The sequence below is a fragment of the Hylobates moloch genome, unplaced genomic scaffold, assembly GCF_009828535.3.
Source record: "Hylobates moloch isolate HMO894 unplaced genomic scaffold, HMol_V3 SCAFFOLD_3, whole genome shotgun sequence".
In the NCBI taxonomy this organism is placed as follows: domain Eukaryota; kingdom Metazoa; phylum Chordata; class Mammalia; order Primates; family Hylobatidae; genus Hylobates; species Hylobates moloch.
Genome location: NW_026652278.1, coordinates 71874652 through 71897839, shown reverse-complemented (window position 1 = coordinate 71897839; position 23188 = coordinate 71874652). Strand labels below are relative to the sequence as shown.

At 43.9% G+C, this 23188-nt stretch overlaps 1 protein-coding gene and 1 long non-coding RNA gene across 31 annotated transcripts in view; both read left to right on the top strand.

The window, feature by feature from the left end:
* KCNMA1 (potassium calcium-activated channel subfamily M alpha 1) overlaps positions 1 to 23188 on the top strand; it is a 775685-nt gene that overhangs the window by 296903 nt on the left and 455594 nt on the right. The gene's annotated exons all lie outside the window — the stretch shown is intronic.
* Positions 2671 to 3423, top strand: LOC116460173 (uncharacterized). The gene is made up of 2 exons (XR_004245734.2): positions 2671 to 3236; positions 3327 to 3423. It is a non-coding gene; the product is annotated as an uncharacterized LOC116460173 (long non-coding RNA).

Here is a 23188-nt window from a genome sequence, read left to right as displayed (position 1 = left end):
ACAGAGAAAGGAGAAGGAAAGAGCTAGAGAGATAAGGAAAGAGCTAGAGAGATAAGGAAATGAGAAAACACTAGAAATAATTGGGAAATGAGACAGACAAGCTCATAGAAGGACTTAGACCCAGAAAGGGAAAGTGGAAAATTATCTTGACAGCTAACACGTACTGAGAAGGTAGTATGTGCCAGGCACTGAGATTAGTGTGTGACATATCTCATTTAATCTTTGCAACAATTCTATGAGGTAAGTGCTGTTGTCAACTTCATTTTACAGTGAAAACAACGGACATACAGAACGGCGAAGTGTCTAAGATCACACAGATTTTGTGGAGGAGTTAGGACTAGAATCCAGGTCAATTTGACTGCAAAGCCCATGTGCTTAACCTCCTGCAGAGAGGCCATGACCCTGGGACCTAAAGCATGGCAGAGCATCTCTAAGTCTCCCTGCACCCTGGACATTGAGAAGCACTAGTCATTCTGTTTTGTAGTACAGATGTGTTTATAAAGAGACTCCAGGGAAGTCAGATGGGTAAGGATTATGACTGTCACTCTTTTTTTTTTTTTTTTTTTTATACTTTAAGTCCTAGGGTACATGTGCACAACGTGCAGGTTTGTTACATATGTATACATGTGCCATGTTGGTGTGCTGCACTCATTAACTCATCATTTACATTAGGTATATCTCCTAATGCTATCCCTTCCCCCTCCCTCCCACCCCACAACAGGCCCCAGTGTGATGTCCCCTTCCTGTGTCCAGGTGTTCTCATTGTTCAGTTCCCACCTATGAGTGAGAACATGCAGTGTTTGGTTTTTGTCCTTGCGATAGTTTGCTGAGAATGATGGTTTCCAGCTTCATCCATGTCCCTACACAGGACATGAGCTCATCCTTTTTTATGGCTGCATAGTATTCCATGGTGTATATGTGCACATTTTCTTAATCCAGTCTATCATTGATGGACATTTGGGTTGGTTCCAAGTCTTTGCTATTGTGATTAGTGCCACAATAAACATACGTGTGCATGTGTCTTTATAGCAGCATGATTCATAATCCTTTGGGTATATACCCAGTAATGGGATGGCTGGGTCAAATGGTATTTCTAGTTCTAGATCCTTGAAGAATCACCACACTGTCTTCCACAATGGTTGAACTAGTTTACAGTCCCACCAACAGTGTAAAAGTGTTCCTATTTCTCCACATCCTCTCCAGCACCTGTTGTTTCCTGATTTTTTAATGATGGCCATTCTAACTGGTGTGAGATGGTATCTCATTGTGGTTTTGATTTGCATTTCTCTGATGGCCAGTGATGATGAGCATTTTTTCATGTGTCTGTGCCTGTCACTCTTAACTTCTGTGTTAGTTAGGATTCCTTGGGCTGCATGTAACAGAGAGAAAAGCATTTTTTCCTACAAGTAGATGTCTAGATGTAGGGGTTTCTGGCACTAGTGCTGCTGCTACATCATGTCAAGGTTAGTGTCTGTAGGATGTCAGGATTCCCTTGGCTTTTCACTCATGGCTGCAAGACAGATGGAGAGCTTCAGACTTTGGGTCCATTTCAAGGTAGAAAGAAAAGGGGGAAGGGCAATATCAGGTTAAGCTGTTCCCTCCTGCTTTTTATCAGACATCTTCCCCTGCAGAATATGTGGCGTGGCCACCCATAGCTGCAAGGGAGGCTGGAAGGTGGTTATTCAGCTTTCTGTCTTCGAGGATAGGCAAGCTTGGACTACACCTTGGGTGAGCCAAACTGCAGTGTCTGCCACCTTCCAACAAACCAGCCTAAGCCAAAACCCACCAGTAACCCTCCCCTAGTGGAGGGCAACATTTAGTTCTCTTGGGAGTTGCAGGCAGGTCTGACTTGAGGCACCATTCTGAGTCAAGCTGGGTGGTGGGGAGGTGGGGTGAGGCAGGAGTGCCTAGCTCTGCTTCCCCATGGTGTTGCTGGGGGTAGGTACAAACACAGTCACATCTGCTGTGTCTGGAAAACCAAGACTGGAGTCTCTCAGCTCTCCAGTGCCTGCTTTCCCTGTAGCCAATTGCAAGGCTCACATCCCAGGAAAGGCAGCAGATTAGATGAGCGCAGGAGCAGAGAGGCTGGGAATGTGGTGGAGGAGGGAGAAATGTGGGTTTGGCAGAATTTTCTAAAATATCACTTTATTGATTTGGAAGACATACAAGAGAGGAAATATAAGAGACAAGTGATAAGAGGCTCAGCCGAGATGGGCATGGAAGAGCCTGCCTTTTTTTTTTTTTTCCTTTATTGCACACCTATGGAGCTTTTCTAAGCATTAAAGAAACACTTCCTTACCCCCTCTCCATGGGATTTTAATACCACAGATACACCGTATATCTGTGTGTGTACTCTATATGTATCTGTGTTTATACATAAAGGATGTTTTTTCACTTTTCAATGTCTGCCATCCTGGAGGAGACTTTGCCCCCATTCAGAATACATGCATGAGACACATCTCTAGAGACACATCTGGGCTTACTGTGGGAAGAGAAGAGCTGGTCCCACTTTGTCAAACTGTCTTGTAGACAAAGGGAATTGAGAAGAGTCTTACGTTTCTTGAGCACCTGTTATGTACTTGGCACCAAGACAGAGGCTTTAGGTCTGACAACTCACCTGATGCCCAATGGCAGTTCTGAGTGGTCAGAGCAGGGGCCTCATTTCACAAATGACATCATCAAGATTTAGGGGTTCCTCGCTCCTTTGAAGAGATCCAACCTGCCCAGATGAACAAGCTAGCACTATGTCTGATGACAGGGCATGCTTGAGTGTCAGATGGGTTCAGAGCTCACAGGATGAGCACAGAATAGGCTGGAGTCTGTAGTGGTCCTCCCTGGAGGAGATGGGGTGTGAACTGAGCTCTGCAGGACAGACAGATGCAGAGATGAGAAGGGGAGGCAGCACCTGCTGGAGAAGAGCAGGAGCAGAGGCTTAGGGTCTGTAAGGGCCTCTGGCTGCAGGGGAGGATTTTCGTTGAGAGCTGAGAGAGATGGAAGCAGAGCCATTCCAGGCAAAGATAAAAAGTCCCACCCTGGCGTGTTTATTCCTCCCCTCTGGTTGTGATGTAGTATTGAGCCAGGGATCCAACCCAGCTATACTTAGCACCATTTCCAGAAGGCACGAGGGCGGGAGATGGGGATATAAAAGGCAGGAGTCTGGGGCTCCTCACTCAGAGGCTTCTGAAACCTGAGTGGCATTTTCAGCGTATCCCTGTGGAGGAAATCTCTGAAAGAAGGTAGCTGAGTCTGTGACCAAAGAGAGGCTCGAGTCCTGTTTCCTTTTCACTCTCAAGAGCCTTCAGGCTCACTCACCCCTTCCCTTACAGATACTTTGCTGGAGCTCCTCCTGACATGATTGCATTAGTAAAGAGAGGCGCCAATAACAAATGGCCCCCAAATCTCAGTCGGATTCTACAACAAAGGTGTATTTCTCGCTCGTGCTTCATGTTCTGTATAGTTTGTACTGAAACCCCTGCTTCTGGAGCCATTTTCCCCCCAAGATTCTTCATTTTAACATGTCTTTCCATTTGCCATACTGCAGAAAGAAAACATGGAGAACTGTGCACAGCTCCTAAAGTTTCTGCCAAAATGGGACATACGCCACTTCTGCTGATGTTTCATTGGCCAGTGTAGGACCCATGGCTTAGCCTAACTTCAGAGGGTGCAGGGAAATGTAATCCTGCTGCATGCCTAGGATGTGAAGAGCGGGAAATATTTGTCAACAGCATTAAACATGACCACAGTGATTATAATAAATGATTTTTCAATATCCAGTTGAAATGATTTTTCTGTTTCTTTTCTTTTTTCTTTTTTCTTTTTTCTTTTTTTTTTTTGACACAGAGTCTCACTCTGTCACCCAGGCTGGAGTGCAGTGGTGCAATCTTGGCTCACTACAACCTCCGCCTCTTGGGCTTAAGCGATTCTCCTGCCTCAACCTCCCGAGTAGCTGGGATTTCAGATGTGCAGCACTACACCCAGCTAATTTTTGTTTTTTTTTGTTGTTGTTTTTTTTTTTTGAGACAGAGTCTTGCTCTGTCACCCAGGCCAGAGTGCAGTGGTGCTATCTCGGCTCACTGCAAGCTCCGCCTCCTGGGTTCACGCCATTCTCCTGCCTCAGCCTCCGTGAGTAGCTGGGACTACAGGCGCCTGCCACCACTCCCAGCTAATTTTTTGTATTTTTAGTAGAGACAGGGTTTCATCGTGTTAGCCAGGATGGCCTCGATCTCCTGACCTCGTGATCCGCCCGCCTCAGCCTCCCAAAGTGCTGGGATTACAGGCGTGAGCCACCGCGCACAGCCCAATTTTTGTATTGTTTAGTAGAGAAGGGGTTTCACCATGTTGCCCATGCTGGTCTGGAACTCGACCTCAAATGACCCGCCTGCCTTGGTCTTGGCATTGGGCCTCTTAAAGTGCTGGGATTACAGGCATAAGCCACCATGCCCGGCCTAGTGTTTCTTCTTCCTCTGTAATGCTCGGATGGTCTCTGCATCAGTACTCATATTGTGCTTGGTAAATATTTGTCATCCCATCTAAAGTCGAAACATGAGGGACAAGATCCTGTTGAATGAGGGAGCTACAAATACTTATTGAGGATCCACTCACTGTATACCAGGCACAGTGCTAGGTACACAGAGCAAACTCCCAATCCTACAAGGTGGTGGATCTAATGATGTGACAGATGACTTGTCTCTGAGTTCTGGAACATCCTCAGCATGTTCTCATCCCAGCACTGACTAGTCCAACTACTTGCTGATTTTCTAAGAATTGGGAGATGTGGGAAGCTTCCAGAAAGAGATGACCTGTGACCTAGCACAGGCTCTACCCACAGCAGGAGCACAATGCATTCTTGACCTTCACAATGCTTTGGACAGTGGTTCATTCACCCTCCATCACACTTGTTCCTTTCAGTAGGGCAGATATTGTAAGTCCCATTTTACAGATGGGAAAACAGATTCTAAGAGGTCCATCAGCCTGGTCTGCTTAGTTCTTTGAGGATGAGTGTTCATCTCTCTGGCTGTGTCAGCTGAGCTGGACCTGCCGAATTCAATTTTCCCATCACTCAGCTCCCAATGCCATCAGTCAAGTGTTCTCAAACTGGTGGAGCTTAAAAATGACACCCATTTGAAATTGAGTAGAATTTGGTATTATTAAAATAGCATTCTAAATTTTAATCTTGTGCATCGACTTTTTAATAGCTTCTACTTTCACTAAAAATTGTGGGCCATGCTCACAGACATTCAATTTAAATACTGTCAGGCAAGACTGATTTCTCTTCCAACATTGCCAGATTTTTCTTTCTTTGCATTCATCTTTTTTTTTTTTAAGCATTGAGTTAATTTTTCACTACTTGGAAATTTCACAGTGTATGAAACCTCAGAAAAAGAACATATCTTTGTGTACAGCTCTTTTATTCTTTGTCTTCTGTTTTGTAGCCTTCTTTCTAGCCTATCTGTTAGTTAGGGCAGGATCCTCTGTGGAAGCTAGGTAATGGTTAATTTTCTGGGACACCTTTTCTCATCACTTCTTCCTTGTCATGATGCCAAACAAGTCTCGTAGTCAATATCAGCACCCTCCCCTGCATGTGTCCTTTCAAAACTTAATCTCTCTAGCACTTAAAAAATATCTGTGAGATGCTGGCCATCTCTGAAGGAGGTTTCTCGCTTGCTGCTGTGTCCATTAGTATTTTTTTCCCAACTTCCCCCTGCATCTGCTGTATGCATTACTACTTTTTCCCAACCTGTCCCTGCATCTCACCTAGTTTTCTTCATCCTCTCATTCACATCCCAGTTTCTCACCTTGAACCAAGATTGGTGGAGTGGAAATGGAGGGCAAGGTTGATGAATAGGAGGGACGAGGGGTGATACGAAGTGAGGAGCTTGGGTCTTGGAGTCAGATCTGAACGGGCTTTAATTTCTTCCTTTGCCAATTGCTAACTGTGTGACCCTGGAAAAGTTACTTAACCTCCTAGAGCCTTGATTTTCTCACTTGTAAAATGAGGTTAGTGGTACCTGTCACACAGGATTATCATATGGATCCAACGAGAAAGGGTACATAAAGTGTGATGCTGAGTGCTGTGGTTAATGGCATCATAGCCAACTGGCCACTCTTTCCTCTCCTCCACTCTGCAATTTCTACACCCCAGCCCAGCAGTTCTCAGGTCTAGATTCACATTAGAATCACCTAGGAGCCTTTTAAAAAGGTGCAAACGTCCCTAGGCCTCACTCTAGACCAATTAAATCAGAATCTGGGAGTGTATGCTTGTGGCATCTTTACTTTTAAATTTTTCTCTAGGTGAGTCTGATGCATGCTAGGGTTGAGAACAACTCTAAGTCCCCAGGGTTTCCTAAAGCCCAAATACACTTTTCTTTTAAGATCAGAGGAATCTTATTTTAGTGCTTGTGGGCAGATCTCTCATTAGTGATGGAATGGGATTTAACCTTCCTTGGCTGTGCCTAGGAGAAAGAGAAGAAGAGGCAGTTTGGAACAGGGACTCTCAGTGGGTAAGCCTAAGGTTTCCCTTTGTTTTCATCTTGGGACACCTATGTACCCCTGCAACTATACCACTTGTGCTTCCATAAGGATGAGCACGGGAGGAGGAGGAAGATGGGGAAGGAAAGAGCAGGAAAAGGGGGGAAGGAAAGAGCAGGAAAAGGAGGGAAGGGGAGAGGCTTTTCTCATGGGAACTTCTCCATACTCTTCTGCCCACTGAGATGTTCCCCTCCTCTGTACTCTGAAAATCCTTTAGTCTAACCCTGAGGGTCCAATATGTGGCCAGTAGCCACATATGGCTGTTAGACACTTGAATATGGCTAGCCTGAATTGAGATGTGCTGTGTCATACATGTTCCAAAACTAAGTAAGAAAAATAATATCTCATTAATAAAACTTTAAAAATATTGGATACATGTTGAAATTATAATATATTACATATATTGGGTTATGCAAAATAGTATCAAAATTAACTTTATTTTTCATTTTTTAATATGAGTAACAGACAAATTTAAATTAGCTATATAGCTCTCATTATTATATTTCTGTCAGAGAGAACTGGTTCAACCCGTTGTCTGACACCGAGTGTATGTTTCATGTGTAAATATGTCTCAACGCTTGCATTAGATGGGCAGTTTGAGAACAGAGACCTCAGCATCTCATTCATTTTCTGTCCCCCAAACACCTATTTTCAAAATGCCTTGTACTCAGCAGGCAGTTGGTAAATGTTTTCTGTAATTGTGAATGATAACAGAGATGGTAGTGATTATTGTGGTAATGAAGAAGATGATGATGTAATAAAGGTCAAAACTCATTCTGGGCTCAAAATAATAACTATTGGGGCCAAATTACAAAGATTTTTGTAAGAAAACAGTGCAAGATGGAATGGTTACATTTTTAAGAACAAGCGCCCTCAAATACACCTTAATTTTTGATTAATTTACATATATAAAGGCCCTTGATACACAGAACAAAAACATCTTCCATCATTTCTATTTAGAGATAGAGGGATTCTTAAAGAGTCTTACAATGAATTCCCCCACAAAATGCTCAGTGAACTCTTGCTAGGGACCAGTTCTAGGTGGTGGGAGTAGAGTGGCGAGCGAATGAGATAAAAATCCATGCCCTTTGGACCTTACATAGCATGTGAAAATAAACACATTTCCAAGTAAAGTGCTTACATGTCTGATAGTATAATAAGCAGCCTGGTGGAAAATCAAACAAAGCAAAGGAAAGGAGGTGTGGTTGGGGCAGGCGGGGGACATGTGAGGAAGGTGAACAAATCTATGCGGGCTTACTTGATCTTATTGTTTCAGTAATTCAGCTAATTTGTTTCTTTATTCATTTATTCACTCAACAATTGCATATACTGAAATCCTATTATGTCCTTCAACCCATGGTGAGACAAGGAAATGGGTTTCACCTCCCAAGGAGCACACAGCTTACTCTCAGAAGCAGGAAAACGTGCCAATTACCCATCACACTCACATCCTCTCTAAAGTAGATCCTCAATTAGGCAACACTTCAACAGCTGCGGAGTCACTCCGTAGTAGCCTGAGGCAACACAAGTGCATCTCATCTGAAATATCCTCTAATGCAGGATATACTGGAGCTGTTGCCTAGGGAGATACCGCTCAAGGAATATGGGTTCCACAAGCAAATGCTATGAAGTTCTAGTTATTATTTTGAGCCCAGAATGAGTTGAGGCCTAAAAATGTTGCCATTCCATTAAAATGTGTTAGTTTGAATTTAGGCACAAATGTTATTTTTGAATTATAAGCATGCGACTCGTTTATAGTGATGTAGCTTTGAGAGGACTTTGGGTTATTTGCCAGGCCTGCCTGCCTGCCTTTCTTTCTTTCTTTCTTTCTTTCTTTCTTTCTTTCTTTCTTTCTTTCTTTCTTTCTTTCTTTCTTTCTTTCTTTGGTTCAACTCCAAATACTGGACTTACAGGCGTGTGCCAGGCCATTCTTGATATAAGCTGTTTCTCACCCATTTGGTCCATAAATAGAGGAGACAATCCAAGGTATAGGACTCACATCCTGCTCTATGCCATCTATACCATTGCTATTTGCCTTCTCGAATGGGCTGGCAGAACCGAGACCTTCCTTGACCAGATGAGGCCATTCTGGAGCTCCAGGCAGGAAGTAGAATGAAAACGTGTTTGTTTTGCTAAATAGCTGTTGCATGTGTTGGATGTAAGAGTCCCCCTTGCTTAAAGAGAAAATAACCTAAGAACTTGCTCTTTGTGCATTTCACCTTTAGAACTAGAAAAGGTGCATGTATATGTGTGTTATAGTATAGATACTGCTAAATAAGTCCAGTGTTTCTCTGAATTAGTCTGAATTTTGGAAAATGGGATGAGGCTGATTAAGTGGCTTTCATCTGAGAGCTGTGTACTTCTGTGGTTCTGTTTTTCTCCTTTGAATCCCTATCCTATCTCGTCTGGCCTCCTTGCTGTGATCCCATGGATGTGTTCAAGTGTACTGCTAGTTCCCTACCACTGCAAAACTCTCCTAGCTCTGCCTGGTGACCCCATAAATCCCCAGTGTTCCATGCCTGGTGCTCTGGGGAGGGAAGCAGATGGCACGGCTGTCCATTCTGCCACCCAAGGAGGCAGGAGGTCAACTAGGGTAACAGCAGCAGGTGGGGAGGTGGGGTTTCTGGGCTGTGCGTGCAGGGGACAACAGATCATCAATGATCCATGGGCAGAACAGCCCTCATGGAACTAACACTGCTGGCAGAAGGTGGCAGCAGCTGGAGGCTGCTTCAGCTCTTGATCAAGCACAGAATAATGTTGGGTGGGTGGCTGAGAGTTGCTGCATTTATGAATTGTCACTCAGTGGCAGCACTGAGGTCCCCAAGCTCTGTTTACAAATGGATTTTTTGCTCAAATGTTTCATTAACTCAGAGCAACTCTCTCTCCTTTTTTTCCTCTCATGCCCTGGCCAACTCCTGTGCACCCTTTAGGTCTCAGCTTTGGGCCCCAAATTCAGGAAACATGTTCCTCTTCTGTATTCCCTTACCCTTGCGTACTCAGCCCATCGTACTGTAAATGCTCTGTAATCTGTCTCCCACAATGGGCTGTGCCCTCCTAACAACAGGGATTGTATCTTGTTCCTCATTGCATTTTCAGGGCCTCAAAATGTATATCTAGTGCTGTCAATATTTGTAGACTTGAGTGGATCTCATCTATGTGCATGATCTAATTTCATTAATTATAGACAAAAAGGAAGTAGCAGCTTGGGTAACCAAACAAGCAGATAATCCCCAATTTATTTCTTTAAAGCTTTGCAGTGCTCCCCAGGGCAATTTGGGACAGGGGACAGGTTATCTATTATATATATATACATATATTAGACATGAGGTCTGGCTCTGTTGCCCAGGCTGGAGTATAGAGGTGCAATCATAGCTCCCTGCAGCCTCGACCTCCCGGACTCAAGGGATCTTTGCATCTCAGCATCCCAAGCAGCTGGGACCACAGGCATGCACCACCATACCCAGCTGATTTTTTTTTTAAAAAAAGGTTTTGTAGAGACAGGCCCATGCTGGTCTTGAACTCTTGGGCTCAAGTGATCTTCCTGCCTTGGCCTTCCAAAGTTCTGGGATTACAGGTGTGAGCCACTGTGCCTGGCCCATTGTCATATTTATTAAGTAAATATGAGGACTTAAGTGGTATTTGAATATTGATATTTATAAAATACCCTTCACTGCCTTCCTCTTCGGCATCATTTCATCCTTACTGGCTCTACCTAGTCAAGACAGGAATGGTTGTTTATGGAAATGGATATGTTTAATGGAAATTCATATGTTTCACTGACCCATTGTTGCCATCATGCCATATATCATAAAGCACTTTTGTATAAATTAAATATAAGGATAAGCAAGTTATTGCTCAGATTAGATACTGTATTCCTCATGCTCAGACCTGCTGCCAGTGTCAGAGGCCTGAGAGTATGCCAGCTGGGGTGAGCCAGGCCAGTGTGGGATTTAAAAGTTCTCTAGATAAGCCACATGTGATGATTGAGCTCTCTGCTGTTCAGGCATGTGGCTGGCAGGTACATGAGGGGCAGGGAGAAAGACACTGGAGTTTGATTGGAGCCAGTGTGTTTTACAGCCTCCTCAGTTTAGATTCCATGTGGCTCTGTACATTGGAGAGGGAATGGGGCTCCCCTAACAATAGTAATAATAACAATAGCACCCTCCTATTTAATCCCATCTCTGTGCCAAACACTTGGCTCAGTGCTCTCCCACATTATTGCACGCCCCAGCATCCTGAATGGAAAATACTATTTTCATTTTACATGTGAGGAAGCTGAGTCTTCATAGGTTAAGTGACTTTATTGAGGTCATATAGGTAGTAAGTGGTAAGATTCAAGTACAGTTCTCCCTGGCTGCTTTTCCCACTAAACTTTGCTGCCTGAAGGAGCCATCCTGGGCTGTTCTGATTTTGCCATTCACTCATAGCTGTGTGAATTTTAGCAAGTCATATCTATCTCTAGGCCTCAGCTACCTTTCTGTATAATGGGGAGGTCACTAACCGCCTGCTTTGGAGGGATGTTAAGAAGATTGAAGGAATCAAGGTGCATAGCAGTATTTATGAAATTATTGTGAGTTCCAGATAAGGAGAGGTCATTGCCATTGTTTGTATTTCATCCTGACTCCTGGAGGCTTTAGATTGTGGGCTGGGAACACTAAACTAATATTGAACATTCTTCCAAGAAGCAAGGCAATGGAGATACTGACCTTGGTGATCTGCACAGCTTGTGTGAGCCCCGTGGGCTCCTCTAAAACTGACAGAATGATGAGGAAGTGAGTAGGGGTGGCCCCAAGCATGGCTGGGTAAGGGAGTGGAGAGTGGCTCTGTTGTGATGTGGACTGAGGGTGTATAAACTCTCTGCAGCCTTTTGGGAATTGTGGCTGTTATGTTTTTACTGTCTCCCATTTTAAGAAATTTCTGAATTCTTTTTAGTAATTCATAATGTAACTCAGTGGATGGGTGAGTGAGTGAACAAACTTTCTTCAGCTCTTACGTTATATGTCCACAGTTTTCTCAGGCAGAGGATAGAAGGGGCTAGATATTAGAAACAGTACAAAGAAAGGGCACCTGTGTAAACCAATATGTGGTTATGTCTAATTTGGAACAACAACAATAATAATAACAATAAAACTAATTATAATATTAACATTTATTCTTACTGGGGTTGTACAATGTGGCAAGCACTTTCTAAGCTATTCAGGTACATTATCTCATTTAATTTTTATAATAACCTTATGAACTAAGTATTATTTTTATTATCATTTTTATAGATGAATAAACTGAGGGACAAAGAGGTGAAGCAATTTGCCCAAGGTCTTATCCTGATTAGTGACGTATTTAGGATTGGAATCAGAGGTTAGAATTGAAATCTCAGAGCCTTGCTCCTACTAAATATTTTCTGTCATGTCTTTGCAATAAATGAGGGAATAGAAGAATTAAATTCTTTTCAGGGTAGGAGATTCATGTTGTTCAATTTCTTATTATCCAAACCAACAGAGGGGAGGTGTTTTAGTTCATTTGAGCTGCTATAACAAAAATACCTAGACTGTGTGGTTGAAACAAAAACATTTTTTACGGTTCTGAAAACTGGCAGTCCAAGATCAAGGTGCTAACTGATGCCATGCCTGGTGATGGCCTGCTTTCTGATTCATAGATGGCGGTCCTCTGGCTGTGTCCTCACATGGCAGAAGAAACAAGAGGTCCCTCTGGAATCTCTTTTTTAAAGACAGTAGTCTCATTCATGAGAGATCCTTCTCATGACCTAGTTACCTTCCAAAGGCTTTGCCTCCTAATATCACATTGGATGACAGCATTTCACTATATGGATTTTGAGGGGACAAAACATTCAGACCATAGCAGTAGCCAAAGACCACACAAGTGATTTGTGTTATTTCTGGTATGCATTATGAAGGGTTTTTTGATGATTTTAGAGTCAGGGGCATAAGAGGCGGGGAAGCCCAATTACTAAAAATATAGATATATATTGACCGGGCGCAGTGGCTCACACCTGTAATCCCAGCACTTTGGGGGATCACGAGTTCAGGAGATCGAGACCATCCTGGTTAACATGGTGAAACCCTGTCCCTACTAAAAATACAAAAAATTGGCCAGATGTGGTGGCGGGCGCCTGTAGTCCCAGCTACTCGGGAGGCTGAGGAAGGAGAATGGCGTGGTGAAGGTAGTGAGCCGAGATGAAGGTGAAAGAGGTGAAGCTTGCAGTGAGCCGAGATCATGCCACTGCACTCCAGCCTGGGTGACAGTGCAAGACTCCATCTTAAAAAAACAAAATAAAACAAAAACAAAAAAATATAGATATATATTTATTCTCAGTAATTTTGTTTATTTGAACTTGATGCCAAAAAGTCTTTCTGTTTTCTCCTTGGAAATGTCTCAGAAGTCATGACCTCCCGTATATGTTTTCTTCTGTTATCTTTTGTTGATACCATTTGCATCAGAAGAGGTCTTCAACTATTTGCAAAAGGGAAAAAGAAAAGTCATGACTACCCGTCAGTTTTTGTCCACTTGTCTCTTTCAGGACCACGGACAGGGGCCAAGGTGTCTGAGTAGACAAATATTTTAGTTAAGCTACGCCTGTGTTCTTGGCTCAGTTTATCTTCTTTGAGGCATTTTTTCTGACTTTTATGGGATGTCACACTAGCACTGCCTGAGCACACACCTGCTGATATCAGAGTGGATGATGCTTTGAACATTTTCCAAGGATAATCTGCTGATGGGTAACCGGTCCTGTGGCCTCGTTGGGACTTGACAGTACTGGCCCTCTGCCTTGCAGTTTGACCTGCCTGCCTGAGATTTTAGTGTGGTTGGTGCCAAGATTTAAAGGAAGTGATAAGCACTTACTTGTTATTCAGCATCATTAAATGATGATGATAACATGGGTGATGACAATTACATATTTATTGAGTACTTACTGTGCACCAAGTACTGTTTTGCATGTATTGTTTTGTTTAATTCCCAACAACAAATCTTGAGGATATAAGTAGTTTTAGATGAAGAAAATGAGACACAGACAGATATTTAAAGTGTGCAAGACAACCCAGTTATGTCATAAACAGTGGAGCAGAGTCCCACTTTACCTTGAGGTCATGTTGTGTGCACTCCCACAAGGTCCTCAGGGTGGAAAGGGAGGGGCTGACCTCTTCAGAGTGCCTATTTGTGTGCTTTGCGAATATCATTATACTCAAAGCCCATTTCCTGGAGTTGTGTTTACATAAAAATCCCCACTTTATAGTAGAGGAAACTGAGAGAGCATTTAAGTGGCTTACCTAATATCGCACAGACTATACATAGAGAAGCCAGGTTTGTCTGTCTTGAAACTTTTTTTTTGCAGTGGGCTATTTACTATTTGTTTCCCAGATGGCTCTTTACACCATTGTGGACAGTCCTACCTTACAGTGGGGTCTGATTTCTCACCTTATAGGAGGATGTGGTTGATACTCGATAAGACTTGATACTGGCCAGGCGAGGTGGCTCACACCTGTAATCCTAGCACTTTGAGAGGCTGAGGCAGGCAGATCACCAGAGGTCAGGAGTTCGAGACCAGCCTGGCTAATATGGTGAAACCCCATCTCTACTAAAAATATAAAACATTAGCAGGACGTGATGGTGGGCACCTGTAATCCCAGCTACCTAGGAGGCTGAGGTAGGAGAATCGCTTGAACCCGGGAGGCAGAGGTTGCAGTGAGCTGAGATCACGCCACTGCATTCCAGCCTGGGTGTGACAGAGTGAGACTCCATCTCAACAACAACAACAACAAAGATATGATGCTCAGTCTCCTCTTCTGCTTGGGATTCAAGCTTGTCTAGACAAGAAGTTGGTGATGCTCTTGATGACAGGGATGGCGGGTGAACTTGTCTTAGGTGTGAAAGTGTGGACCCAGAAGCAAAAATGGGTATGCCGTGTGGAAGGGTTAATAAGTACCTCCAGTCTGGATCATTTTGCTGCAACATCTGCTGTTAACCCACTGCTAGGAGGGGGAGTGCCAATTGTAGTGCTGCTGGAGTAGACTTTAAAACAGAAAACATTTGTGTGTTGAAGTGAGGACTGGCATTCTGTTGGTTGGATGACATAAGTCCCAATTTCTTCCATTTCCCCACGGTGTGCTTGCATTTTGGGACCCAGGTATACTGGGGAGGGATGACCCATATGGATGGAGTGTAGGCTTACTTTGGTGTGGACTAGTCTCACTAATAACCACATAATTATCATTGCTAGAAAGGACTACAGATCATTCTGGAAAACTCTGGAAAACTCATTTATTTATAGCTAAGGAAGCTGAGGCCCAGAGTGGAAAAACAGGACTGAAAGTCTGCATTTGACTTTGAATCCAATGCTTTTTCCCTGGTAACATGATTAATACCAATAACATGAAAATATTATCAATAGCATTAATATGATCAGTAAAGCTTCCACCAGAAGTAAGCATTGGGCCATATGTTTTGAAGTTTGTCAAGACCACCATAAGCGGTGGCCCTTTCCCTCAAAGAGGGAATTGACATTCTGGGTCTTGCAATATAAAACAGAGAGATATCATCATCATCACTGTCACCACCACCATCACCACGCTCGTCCTCACCATCAGACAAATCTATTTTCAGCACTTGCTGTGTGCCAGATTCTGTGCTATGTGCTTTATTTATATTGCATCATAATTTAAAATTTATGGCAAATCTGTTATGAACCATCCTTGTAGATGAGGTTCAGAAGTGTAAAGTAACTATTACCAAGCCTACCATTATGAAGTTCCACGTGGGGGATGCAGTTAGAGAAGACAAAACAGTGTAGAGGCTTCATGGTGGTGAGACTTGTGGGGGAACCTGAGCTAAGCTCCAAAGAGTGATTAGGACAGAGAAAACAATGAGATGAGGAAGGCAGTCCTGTCAGGAGCAACCTGAAGGATTTTTGCAGTGAGGGAGGTTGTGGGTTAGACTCAGGGACAATTTGTAGAGAGGTCTGAGTAAGGAATAAATGGCTTCCAATCACTACTGAGCACATTTCCTGTTCCAGACCCCATGTAAGACACTGGGTGTGCAGAGGTAAGAGGCATGGTTCCTGTCCTTAGGAATGGGGGAGAAGACACCAAAACAGTCAACCTGCATCCTGGATAATAAGGGTTGGGCAAAGGGTAAACTCAAAGGACCAGGTGAGTTCAGAGGAATGGGGTCAAACTCATTCCTCAGTGGCTTGCTAAGAGTTTGGCTTTACATTAAAAGCCAGAGGGAGCTACAGAAGGATTCCAAGTTAAGGAGTGACCTGGCCAGATCATCTAATTGGGGAGACTCTGCAGATACTGTGGAGAATGGTGTGGCGACAAGGAGACCTGTTGGGGCAGCAGAGGCAAGCACCACAAAGCCCCCCAGCAACAACAGTGTCAATGTCAATGCAGAGATAAGGCAGAAAGGAGCGATCATGAGAAGTTAGAATGGATAGGGACTTGGTGGAGGGAGGTGTGGGGATGTACCCAGTGGGCATCCATGGGAAATGCATTTGGAGCCTGTTGGTAACTGGCCTTGAGGTTATTCTCCCTCCTTGCCTACCTGTTCTTGGCTTGTGAGTAAGTACACGGAGAACATCTGTTAGTGCCATCCCCTGGCTTAGTCAGTGACCCAAGCTGTAGCCCAAAGCCCAGAGCTCCCCAAAGTCAGAGCTTGAGGCTGTCCCAGGATATCACTCCATGTAAAGGCTGATTCCCCTTTGCGGTTGGACTGGTTGTGTTTGCATTTACTGTGCCAGCCACACCTGCTCTCCTCAACGCCCAGTGTTGAGCCTAGGTGGCTGGTGAAGGGCAGACTTCCAGGAGCCTGGACTCACTGGAAGGAGGGGAGAGGCACAGCTGGTGCCAAAAGGATATTAACTGGACATTTAGCAAAAGGGTGAATCTGTTTATTGTGCTGTAACAATGAGGCATTTGCATCCTGAGTCGCCTTCTGTTTTCCTATTGTCTTTGCTCCTCGGTGGTCAGGCCAGGCTGCAGTCTTGACAGTTTAAATCAGCATGGTAATGAAGGGGTGGCACCTAGTCAGTTCAAAATAAAAAATCAATCTCTCTCTCTCTCTCTGACACACACACACACACACACACACACACACACACACACACACACACAGAGAGAGAGAGAGAGTCTAGAGCTATACTGAGTGTTCAGAAGTTCCTCTCTCCAGCTCCTTCCTTGATACTCTTAAAATTATAGTATCCCAACCCAGATAACTTGGAGGCTTGGAAAGGGGACTCCTGTATTCCTTCTGTTGCCTCCACCATAGCCTGGCTTTCCAGCTACCAACAGAATCCACTTGTAGGCAGGAAGATGCATGAATTGAAGTCCTGATGCATACATCTAGGAATGCTGAGAATGTGACAAAAAAGCTCTTACACAAGCTGGGCATGGTGGTACCCAGATACTCTGGAGGCTAAGGTTGGAGAATCATGGGAGTTTGAGTCTAGTCTGGGAAGCATAGTGATACCCTGTCTCTATACAGAAGAAAAAAATTAGACATTCAGGATGAAAATTAAAAAAATATTCTCTATAGCTTCATAAATATTTTAGCATTGACAGGGCTTGTGTGCTTTTATCATCTCACAGTGGGTATAGTGAGCTGGGTGGAAGAGGTGTCGTGCTAGGTGAAGAAGCTAAGACCTAGGCTCTTGGATGTTTATAATGTACCAGGCTTGGTACTAGGTACTTTAATGGCATGACATCATGTAATTCTCACTAGGATACAATGGGACAGGTCTGGTTTTCCCATTTTACAGGACACTGGAAAAGTTTAAGAATGTTTTCAGCTGGGAATTGGCAGAGCTGGGAAGGAAGCCATATCTACCTGACCCTGGAGTGGCCACTCCACTACTGTGGGTGATATGGACAGGCCTGGAGAGTGGGCACAGTGTCCAGTTGGTGCCATGCTGTCTGCTCTCCATCTACTCCAGTAGCCCGCAGTGGCTTGCGATGAAGCCAGATGTTCTGGAGAAGAAGGAAACACTCTTTTGCTTCTGTGCCCATCCTTACCACCAGAATCCCCATAGAAGATATTACTTCTTACCCTCTTCTTTTTCCCAAATTGGATCTGGTAAGTCAGTATCTGCATACCGACCTCAGGATCATTTAGAAGCTCACAGAATGTTCTGTCTAGAAATTGCCTCCAGGCAGGATTTACCATGACAGCCTTGGCCAGTGGATGGTTCTATATCTTTATGCCCAGTTCAAACTCTGGAACACTCTCATCCCTGAATCCCTCCCCATCTCCCAGGTCCCTCCCTCTATGGCAGGAAAAAGATCCAACAGGCCTGACATGGAACTTGACTGCTAAGGTTTATAGTGATATAGGAGGCAGGAGAGAGAAGTAGAAAATGCATATAAATACATCTCATATACAATATAACTTATCTTCAGTTACTAAATTAGCACTCCTTGCTCTCTGTACCTATATGCACATTGATATCACTCCTCTTGCAGCTCAACAGGTATGTGGTGAACCTCTTGCCATAAAATTATGCTCCTGTAAAGTGATGGGCCTGAGCACAGTTGGGATGGGGACAGAGGAAATCTCATAGGTCCAAAGCTAAGTCCTGCTCCTCCAGACTCTCAACTGGGTTCCCAAGCTGGCATGGATAGAAAGGGCACAGTTTACCACTGGCAAAGGCTTTGCTCTTTAGAATATGCCCCCCACCTCAAACTCACTCTTCCATGCCTGTGAATATTCTTCCATGGAGTTCCACTTGTCGCTAAAGGAAAGATTCAACTCTTGAGTCTTGGTGTACAAATGAGGGGACCTATTGCTTCTGTAATGTACCAGTCTGTCCTCAACATGGAGACCAGTTTCATCTCCTTTGCCTTCCATCAGATGTGGATGGGAGCCCTGTATTCCGCTGAGCTAATAGAATGCATATGTCCCTACTGGGAGGTGACAGGGAAGTATGCACCCAGCAATCTATGGGAATATCAAGGCCACATTCCTTTTTTTAAAATGAGGATGGCAGTGTGTTAGAATAGAAAGAGTTGACATAAGGAACAGCTGTGAGGTTATGAATTCTGATCTTGGTTTGGTCCCAATCAATTACGTGGTCTTAGTTCTCATTTAAATGCTGAATAAGTCAATCCTCAGGGGTAAATTCTTTCAAAATGCTCATGAATTGTGAAATCCTAGTGTTGGTGGGGACCTTGGATATTCCTCTAGTGCAATGACTGCAAAATATGACTGTGCATTGGATTGCCCAGGGATGCTTGCTAATACGTCAATAGCCAGGCTTTAGCATAGAGTATTTAGGCTCTAGCATGGGTATTTTTTTTTAACAGTCAGTCCTCCTTCCAGTGTTTGGGAACAATGATCTGATTTATCTGCCAGCTCCCAGGTAGAGGAAAATTTGCAATGAAATCTTCCCAGCATAGCTACTCTTGGCCAGTCCTCACGCCCTTCCCCTCATTGACAACTTTCATTCTGTTTCTAAGGAGTAGGGCTCTTACCAAAATATTAAAGTGACCCACCTCTGGTCCACTCTTTTCTTCACAGAGCATAAGAAGTAGTTCTGTCTGGCACTCCTGGAATAGTCATAGGACAGAGAAAAGAGAGGAAACTTTTGAGTTCTGATAAACACATCTGTAGCACACATCTTGTGAGCTGCTCAGTGTTCTGTATCCTCTTGTCTTTTCTGGTGAGGATTTGATGATGAAGTTGGATCATGGTCTTCAAGGGCTGGAATCCAAGAGTTTCTAAGTAGAGTAACAACATCATGAAATCTCTTAACATCACTATGAGATAACCAGTGTAAAGAGAGATTTAATAACCATCAAATATTTGTGGACTCTCCCATGCTTCCGAGGCCCCTTGTTGTTGAGTGGACTGTGCACAGAAATAATATATGTCCCTCCTAGTCCAAGTCAGTAAAATGCCTCTACCTGCTTCTCCATGCTCTCCCTTGGCCTTTCATGATGATTGCAGAGGCCATGCATTGAGATTGTAGACCACAAGATACAATCAGCTTGAATCCCTGAGTCATCTCTTTAAAAGAAGCTGTGTTAGAGAGTCACCAGACCCAAAGTGACTTTTCCTGAGTGAGAAGTAAATGCTTAAGTGTTATGCCTTTGGAATTTTAGGTTTTAGTTATTACTGCAGCATAACCTTGTCTATCCTGATTAATGCAGTGGTATCATCTTGAAGCATGCTCCCTTGTGGATGAAGCTTCTAGTTCTTGGCATGTTTAGGTTGCTTTTCCTCCTAAAAACTGAATGGAACTAGAACTTTCTAGGAACCCTTTCAAGCTGCAGTAATGATTTACTGAAGCGGAAAGAACAAGGTTATTTTGAGTCTCAGAAGAAAAACACAAAACAAAACAAATTTAGGACTGTTGTCTTTCCCCAAGAAAGGAATTAAAAATAGACTCATATGGACAGGGGAAAAAAACCAACACTGCCTGATCTGGTGCGGACATGTTCTTCGAAAGTATTAATTGCACACTCATGCCATTTAAAATATTAATTTAAATGCACACAGCTTGTAAATCTCTTCTTATTCTGTCTGCTGGATGACTTAGGACAAAACAAGCTGAGAATTAATTGATTAATAACAAGCTGTGACCTGTGTGTGTGGTTTTACTGACAATATCCTCAGGACTTGGGCTTCTTGGAGCCATGCTTCTGTCAGTGGGGAAAGTGCTTTCCTCTTTAGAGAATGTTACCACTAAGCAGAGTTATCTAATCTGATGCTTTCTCCTCTGGATATGGCAGAAGTCGCTTACTTGAGAATGGACACTGATACGTTATTTTTGGAGCTGTATTTTGGAGATTTATTTGGCACATGTGGTATATATTATAGAATGGCATGTAGGGTGAAGCCAGGGACTCCACAAAGAGCCTTCTGTCCATTATGATCTATTGCATACTGAAAATTTCCACTCTGAGTAATGCATATCTTTACACTAAACATATATCATTCCCAGAAGTTGTCTGATTAAATATAAACATCTTGCCTAGGGAAGGCAAAATATTAAGCTGCCAGAGACATACATTTGGAATTTTCTTAGAAAGGCCCTGAAAGAATAGAACACAAGTCAGACATATTTTGATGGGGGACGTGAATGAGGGAGATGAACCACTGAGGACAGAGTCTTGCAATGAGCAGAACATTGTAGTGGAGGAGCCGTCAGCTCAACAGCACAGATTTCTGGAGGTGGACAATGACGTAGGTTCCAGGGTTAAAAGATTTGGATTTGTTCAGGACAGGCCATGAGTGCCTGCCTTGGTGTGTTATAAAGATCCTATGCGGTTGGTTTCTTTAACATTCAACACAGGATTCTCGAATATTTTAGAAATGGGCTTGGGTTTTTTTCTGTAACTCCTAGGCTAGAGTTAGATCATATCATATTTAGTTCAATGTGTCTGCTGTTCTCAAGTGTGGTGGCGCTGGCAGGCAACAAGGAGGAAGAAGTGAGGCAGGGCTCAAATTGGGGAATACATACCTGTGTGCATCCTGGCCCAGGGAGTGGGCTGAAAGGAGGGCAGGAGTGGACAGGCCTGCTCAGGCTCCCACAACTGTATGGCAAGAAGGGTTTGACTCAGAGCGGCAGAGCACCGAGAGCCACAGAAGCTCCCTCTTCCTTCTTTGAGTGTGCCTGGGGTCTCAGCCTCAGCTTTGGCACCCAGAGCCACATTCCAGTTAGGTTCTTAGGGGAGTAGCCCCCTCCTTCCTTGCAGAGAAACCTGCATGAAAGTTTGGGGGACTTCACTTTCTTCTTGAAGACATCTTATGTCCAAATTAACCCTACTATTTCCTGTGTCCCCACTGTTTTGACATTTACCTTTTTCATGCACTTCCCAGAGCATATTTCTTTTGTGCCAGACACTCTTTCCCCAGTATTCTTTCCCCAGAATTCTTCTCTACCATTTTGTTTAGAAAAAATATGTTGATGAGTCTCATGGAGTAAGGGGTAAGACCTCAAGGAAAATGCTCCACCATCAAAAGATGCCATAACTTTCCATCCACAGAGTGCAGATTGTGTTACCTGGAGAATCTTTTGTTTGGTGAGTGCCCACCTTGCTTTAGTGTGAAAATTTGACTGTAGGTCAGAGCAAAGCAGAATTGTTCTGCATCGAAGAGGCAGTATCAGTCAAGTGAGGCCATGCTCTGCTACAGTAACAGACAACCCCCACAGTGGCATAACACAAGAAAGGTTTATTTCTTGCTCAATACAGTATATATCAGTCATGAAGGTAGGGGGCCAGTAGGAGGGTGGAGGCTCTTCATCAGAGTCACTCAGCAAACCAGATTGATGGAAACTTCCTCTTGGTGTTTGCTTCCAGCACCATCCTGGCAGGAGGCAGTGGTGAACCGCTCTGGCTAAGAGCTTCCATCCAGAAGTGTCACGCATCATGTGGCTCATATTACATTGGCTAGAGCAAACCACTCAGCACTCAGCCACACTTAACTTTAGGAGACTAGAAAGTGCAATCCTACAATTGCCCAGAAAGAGGACGTAATAGGAGTATTTGTGAATATCCTTAATGACATCTACAAGGGGTGAAGACTGCTCTAGTGAAAAGGTGGGGCTTTTGGAGGGCGAGTGAAGGACTTGGGCTTCTTGGAGCCACCTTTCTACCTCAAGGAACTCTGTGGGGAAAGGTCAGGGAAGGAAATCCTTGGTTGTGCTTTGGCCTGGAAGGAAGTAAGGCAAACCCAAAGTCTATTAGAGCCGTTTGCCTTGAGATATGTGATTTAAATTCCTTTTCTGCCTTACCTGTGAAATCTTCAACAGTCTGTGTTGTTCCTTTTTGCTTGTATCTGGAGCAATGGCATGGGGCGTTGATGGCGTGGGATGAGGGAGAAGAGGGAGAAGCTCAAAAATGTGTAACCTTCAGGATACAAGTTATTCAGGGCAAAACAAGATGCTGTATACACGGGCCTAGGCATTGGAGAAGCCAGAGATAGCTGACACCTGAGTTAATGTATCTGTTATTTTTCCTCCTAGCTCATAAATTCCTCAAGGTCAAGGATGGTTTCTTATTTATATGTATGTTCTCCGCAGCGCCCAAAACTACTCTGGCCTCAGTAGGTGCTCAATTGCTTGAGGCATGTTTGTGGGTGAACGAATAAATGAGCAAATGTGCTTCTGCCTCTTTCTCTTGTGTGCCAAGGCTTGCAGCAGGCCAGCAGCCAGGGGAGGATGTGGGGTGGGCCAGCACTCTCTTTGCTCAGAAAAGCAACTTGCCTAGTTCTGCATCCAATCTTGACTTCTAAGCCAAGGAACGAAGTCTCCAACTGCTCTCAGAGTAGGATACAAAAACCTTCCTCAACTCTTCTCACCTGTGCTTATGGACATTTGGCCCTTGGTGAATAGGTCCACCAAGATACCAAGAGGTGGACAGCAGCATAGGAGACTAATTTCAACTGTCCTTTCACAAATCAGTAGGGACTGACCATCAATTCATTTATTTATCAAACATTGAAAGGATACCTACCAGGTGCTTGGTTCTATGCCAAGAGCTGGGGCTGCACCCTTCTGTAAGCTTGCCTATGAGTGCAAGCTGCTTTCATACTAGAAGGTAGGATGATAGGTGAGCCGCCTTCTACAAGTGGAGAGCCATGGGGCCCTCTGGTTGTGCCTCCACAGTACAGTCCATGGCGGTGTGAGCCCTAACAAGCACAGTCCATGGCA